Consider the following 6,609-nt stretch of genomic DNA (forward strand, 5'->3'; position numbering starts at 1 on the left):
GCTATAACCAGACCAAGTCCTCAAGCTATACCTGAGTCCTCCAATAGTCTGATCGAATGTTTCTTTGCAGGTCTTCAGCTCTGCAGGAATTCAGAAGAAAGGTGACCCCTCCAGTCAGAGCAGAGAAAGCTTCCCCTAATGAGCCACTCCTGGCTGTGACTCCCACTGCAACAGGTAAAGAGCTACACTTTCTCTTCCTCTGCCTCCAGTTCGCCTGCTTTCCCACATCACTCCTGCTTTTCAGCTATGTCCTCTGCCTCCTGAATTCCCCTCTACCTGAGTCCTACTCTTCCTAGGCCCCAGCCCTGTTAAAGCTCTTCACATGCCTTTTTCCCAGTCTCCATATTTTCACATCTCACTCTCCATTCAAATACTTTTGCTACCCAAACTCCCTTCCAAATTTTTCCTGACTTAAAAAAAATCTTTCAATAGTTCTCTTTTCTTCCGTTTAATCTTCACTCAAACTTCCTGCCAGTCTAGTCCCCTTTAAATCTGCCAGTTCTCAACGTCCCCAGTCGCTTAGACCCATTTATTTCCTCTTTTGCCCCTACCGATGGTCTGCTTACTCCTTTTTTGCTCCAACATTCTCCAAAACTTTCTGAAGCACGGATATCATTCCTTCGTCATCCCCAAATCTCCTGTCACGGTTTTGTTCCCAAGCATCTTCTCACTCCTTCACGCCACATCACCCCGGTCCTTTAGACTCCTGCGCACTTTATTTCCCCGTCTCCCTCTCACACCCACTTTCTTCCCTTGCTCCCACCACAGCGGTGCCCATCTGCTCCTCCCCGCTCACTCAGGTCTCCTGCTGAGGACGCCCTTGCCCAGCGCGCAGGGGATTTGTACTGAAGAAGGATTCCGGGAGCTGCGTAGTAACTCGGTAGACCCTCCTTCTCCTTGAATGTAGCGGCCGCAAGTGTCCCGGGAGCTGGTGGGGCGATTGGGCTGTGTGAGCCCGGCAGCCAGAAGGCTGGGCTGCGCCAGGAGCTGTCCGTGGTGCTGAAGCGGCATCTTCTCGGGCGCGGGGTGTGGCGCGGCGGCTGAGCGCTGTCCCTGGTCCTGGAGGTTCCTGGCCCCCAGTGGTAATGGCGAGAGCAGTGGCCCAGAAGGCCAGTACCGGGAACGACGATGGCGGACACAAGGTTGGGCTTGCAGCAGCTGCTGGTGCTCCCAGAGGCTGCGGTTCTCGGCGCTCAGCTCGTCCAGCCGCCGCTCCTGCTCGTCGATGCGCTGGCGCTGGACGTGGACGAGGCTCTGCTGGTTCTGCACGATGGATGGCCCAAAGCCCTGAGGTAGAGCACGGCGCGCACCGGGTTCTCCAGCAGGCTCTCGATGCCACCCACCGCCGCCTGCGCCCTGCCTGCCCCTGGGCTGGCAGCTGAGAGGGCGAGGGCGTGGGAACCCAGCAGCCCAGCGGTCTTCTCCCAAGGACCCAGCCTCCCTCCCGCCACCAGCGCGGCGACACCGCCACCCCGATCGTCACACACTCACCACGGGTGAGGCCGCGGCCCAGAGCACCCCTTTCCTGTCTCTTGGCGTTCAGAGGAGGTTCTAGTTTCCGGTGGGCAGAGAGGAGAGGGAGGAGGCCAGCAAGAGGGAGCCTGTGCCGGGGCGTGGGAGGGAAGCAAGATAACGCAGGGGACCAGAGAAGGGCGGTGAACCTGACTGACAAGACGGGAAAGTAGGCGAAGGGGAAGTGGTCATACTGGGAAGGTGCACTGGGACCGGTAGAAGAAGAGAAGCAGAAAAGAAAGGAAGAGAAGGGGAGAAGCTGGCAGAGAAGAAGAAGAAAAGGGGAAGGTGGGGGCAAAGAAAGAGAGAAATGAGCTGGAGCAGAGGAAGGCGTGGGGCCCTGAAGGGGCGCAAATTCTTTTCCCAGGTCCTGGCCTTCCAGAGGCTGGAATCCATCTAGAGACCTGATGAGGAGAGCCCACACTCGCCTCTTGCTCGCAACCATCTATTCTGCTGGGGAATTCCCCGAAACACAATGATCCTGGGGCTCTAAGGGACCTTAAAGAGCATCTGGTCCTACTCCTTCCTTCAGCCATGTTTCATGATGAAACTTGGGGTGGAAATGCTGTTCATGCTGGGTTTTCTCTGGGAGTGAGACCTCAGGACAGTCTTGGCTGTTTCTACTAGGAACACAAACTAAATAAACCAGGCCCTCTGTAGCAAGGGCTAATTCTTCCAGAAACTTCTGAATAGATCATTCTATTTGACAAACATTAATGAACTACAGGAGGAAGTGACTCTTAAAGTGAGAAGAGTTTTCCAGAAAGGAAGGGCAGCATGAGCAAAAGCTCAGAGCTACTAATCAGCATCAATGAAATCATTCATTCCTATAATAATTTTATGTGAAGTACCTGCCAGATGCATATATGCAAAGTAATGTACTAGGATCTCCACCAGGCATAGATAAGAAATTATTGTTTCAGCCGGGCGCGGTGGCTCAAGCCTGTAATCCCAGCACTTTGGGAGGCCGAGACGGGTGGATCACGAGGTCAGGAGATCGAGACCATCATGGTTAACACAGTGAAATCCCGTCTCTACTAAAAACAAAAATACAAAAAAAAAAAAAGAAATTATTGTTTAGGTATATACCCAAAGGATTATAAATCATGCTGCTATAAAGACAGATGGACACGTATGTTTATTGCAGCACTGTTCACAATAGCAAAAACTTGGAACCAACCCAAACGCCCATCAATGATAGGCTGGATTAAGAAAATGTGGCACATATACATGATGGAATACTACGCAGCCATAAAAAAGGATGAGTTCGTGTCCTTTGTAGGGATAGGGATGAAGCTGGAAACCACCATTCTCAGCAAACTATCGCAGGGACAAAAAAAAACAAACACCGCATGTTCTCACTCACAGATGGGAATTGAACAATGAGAACACTTGGACATAGGAAGGGGAACATCACAAAATTTTTGTATTTTGATTAGAGATGGGGTTTCGCCATGTTGGCCAGGCTGGTCTCGATCTCCTGACCTCAAGTGATACACCTGCCTTGGACTCCCAAAGTGCTGGGATTACAGGTGTAAGCCACCACACCCAGCCTTGGCTGTGATTATTAATGGACAAGTCTTTGTGAGAACATGTTTCATATGTTTTATCGACTAAAATTATAGAAATGAAATTGCCAGATTACATAAAAATATGTATTTAACTGAATAAGAAACTGCCAAAATGTTTTCCAAAGTGATGGTACTTTTTTTTTTTCCAGACAGGGTCTTGCTCTGTCACTCAACCTGGAATGCAGTGGCATGATCTCGGCTCACTGCAACCTCCATCTCCTGGGTTCAAGTGATTCTCCTGCCCCAGCCTTCCAAGTAGCAGGGATTACAGGTGCCTGCCGCCAAGCCCAGCTAATTTTTGTATTTTTAGTAGAGATGGGGTTTCACCATGTTGGCCAGGCTCGTCTCGAACTCCTGACCTCAGGTTATCCGCCTGGCTCCCAAAGTGCTGGAATTTCAGGAGTGAGCCACCGCGCCTGGCCGATGGTACTATTTTTAATTCTTGCCGGCAACATATGACAGGTTGAGGTATTTCACATTCTTGCTAACATTTGGTATTTTCATCCCTTTTTTATTTAATCCATTTGAGTGGGTGAGTAGTTGCATATCAATATGGTTTTAATAAGTGTTTTCCTGGTGACTAACGCCATTGAGTATCTTCACATGTGTTTTATTGTTTATTTGTGTATCTCCTTCGCCCACTGTTTCTATTGAATTGTCTGTCTTCTTATTTTTGAGTTGTAAGATGTGTTAGGACATTCTCGCATTGCTGTAAAGAAATACCTGGGATTGGGCAATTTATAAACAAAAGGGGTTTAACTGGCTCAAAGTTCTGCAGCCTGTACAGGAAGCATGGTGCCAGCATCTGCTTACCTTCTGAAAAGGCCTCACCGAACTTTTATTCATGGCGAAGGCAAAGCGGGAGCAGGCACATCAAATGGCAAAAGCAGGAGCAAGAGAGAGTGAGGGGGGAGGTGCCACACACATTTCAACAACCAGATCTCACAGGACCTCATCACCATCCTGAGGACAGCACCAAGCCACGAGGGAGCCACCCCCAAGACCAAAGCACCTTCTATCAGGCCCCACCTCTAACCCTGGGGATTACAATTCAAATGAAAGTTGAGCGGGGCCAAATATTTAAACTATATCATAAGACTTCCTTCTGGAAAGCAGTCTTTGTCAGATGTATGTATGGCGAGTATTTCCTCCCAGCCTGTAGTTTTGCTTTTCATTGTCTTAATATCTGTTGAAGAGCAAAGATTTTTATTTTGATGGAAAATATACTGACTTTTCTGCTATGGTTCATGCTTTTTGTGTCCTACCAAAAATTCTTTGTCTATTCAGGGTTATAAGCATTCTCTCTTTTGGTGTTTTTTGTTTTGTCTTGTTTTGTTTTGTTTTGTTTTTTGTTTTTTTGTTTTTGTTTGTTTTGCTTTTTGCTGGAGGTTTTATAGTTTTTGCTTTCAAGTTTAGGTCTACGACCCATTCCAGGTTAATTTTTGTGTTCAGTGTGAAGAGTTCAGGTTCATTTCTTTCTTAAGTGCTTGACAGAATGAAGCCATATCTGCCCAGAGGTCTCTTTGTGGGAAGATTTTTAAACTACACATTCAGGTTTTTTAATAGGTACAGGACTATTCAGGTATTCTATTTCTTTGTCCATCCATTTTTGTATTTGCATCTCTGGTAGGCAGAATGGCCTCCCAAGGAGGCCCATATCTTCGTCCTCTGAACCTGTAAATGTGTTACTGTACTTGACAAAAGGGACTTTAAAAAATGTTATTAAAGTAAGGGTCTGTAGATCAGAAGTTCATCCTGGATTATATGGGTGGATCCAATGTAATCACAAGTCTTTGTAAGAGGGAGACAGGGCCCTATTCAACAAATGGTGCTGGGATCATTGGCAAGCCACACGTAGGAGAATAAAACTGGATCCTCATCTCTCAGTTTACACAAAAATCCACTCAAGATGGATCAAGGACTTAAACCTAAGACCTGAAAAAATAAAAATTCTAGAAGATAACACTGGAAAAACCCCCTAGACATCGGCTTAGGCAAAGATTTCGTGATTAAGAACCCAAAAGCAAATGCAACAAAAATAAAGATAAATAGGTGGGACTTACTCAAATTATAGAACTTTTGCACGGCAAAAGGAACAATTAGCAGAGTAAAAAGACAATCCAGAGTGGGAGAAAATCTTCACCATCTGTATATCCAACGAAGGACTGATATGCAGAATCTACAAGGAACTCAAACAAATTAGCAAGAAAAAAGCAAACAATCCCATCAAAAAGTGAGCTAAGGACATGAATAGACAATTCTCCAAAGAAGACACACAAATGGCCAACAAACATGAGAACATGCACAACGTCACTAACGATCAGGGAAATGCAAATCAAAACCACAATGTGATATCACCTTACTCCTACAAGAATGGCCATTATCAAAAAATCAAAAAGTAATAGATGTTGGCATGGATGCAGTGAAAAGGGAACATTTCTAGCTGCTGGTGGGAATGTAAACTAGTGCAACCATGATGGAAAGCCGTGTGGAGATTCCTTAAAGAACTAACAGTAGAACTGCCATTTGATCCAGCAATCCCACTAATGGATATACACCTAGAGGAAAATAAGTCATTACATGAAAAAGATACTTGCACACGCATGTTTATAGCAGCACAATTCACAATTGCAAAAATGTGGATGCAGCCCAAATGCCCATCAATCAATGAGTGGATAAAAAAAGATGTGGTATATGTATGATGGAATACTACTCAGCAATAAAAAGGAATGAATTAATGGCATCCACAGCAACTGGTTGGAATTGGATACTATTATTCTAAGTGAAGTAACTCAGGAATAGAAAACCAAGCATCGTACATTCTGACTCATAAGTGGGAGCTAAGTTAGGAGGATGCAAAGGCATAAGAAGGATAAAATGGACTGTAGGGGTTCATGGAGAAAGGATGGGAAGGGAGTGAGGGGTAAAAGACTACAAATTGGGTTCAGTGTATACTGCTTGGGTGATGGGTGCATCAAAATCTCACAAATCACCACTACAGAACTTACTCATGTAACTAAATACCACCTGTTCCCCCAAAACCTATGGAAGTAAAAAAATAAAAAATAAAAATAAAGAAAAACAAGCCAGAGAGGGGACGTGACCAGAGAAGCAGAGGTCGGAGTGATGTGATTGCTGCTGCGAGCCAGAAGCCACGGAATATGCTGGCAGCTGGAGGATGCTGGGAAAGGATGGAGACAGATCCCCCCCTGGAGCCTGCAGAAGGAGCCAGAAGGAGCACAGTGCTGTCAATACCTCGATTTCAGCCAGAGGAAGCCCAGTTTAGACTCCTGGCTTCTGCAACTGTAAGATACTAAATCTGTGTAGTTTTGGGTCACTGTGTTTTTGGTAATTTATTACAGCTGCAAATGGAAACTAACACAGTGTCTTTCAAGAAATGTATCCATTTTATCTGCATTGTCCAACTTGTTGGCATGAAGCAGTTCCTCACACTTTCCAACTAACCTTTTAATGTCTATAGGCTGTGGTGTCGTGGTGTCCTCCCTTTTTTTTTTTTTTTTTTTTT

At 45.8% G+C, this 6,609-nt stretch overlaps 1 pseudogene; it reads right to left on the reverse strand.

Annotated features, from left to right (window-relative positions):
- Positions 1–792: 792 nt before the first annotated feature.
- The window catches only part of LOC105503951, a 23,671-nt pseudogene continuing 17,854 nt past the window's right edge, over positions 793–6,609 (reverse strand).

Source organism: Colobus angolensis, unplaced genomic scaffold (genome assembly GCF_000951035.1).
Source record: "Colobus angolensis palliatus isolate OR3802 unplaced genomic scaffold, Cang.pa_1.0 Scaffold89, whole genome shotgun sequence".
NCBI lineage: Eukaryota > Metazoa > Chordata > Mammalia > Primates > Cercopithecidae > Colobus > Colobus angolensis.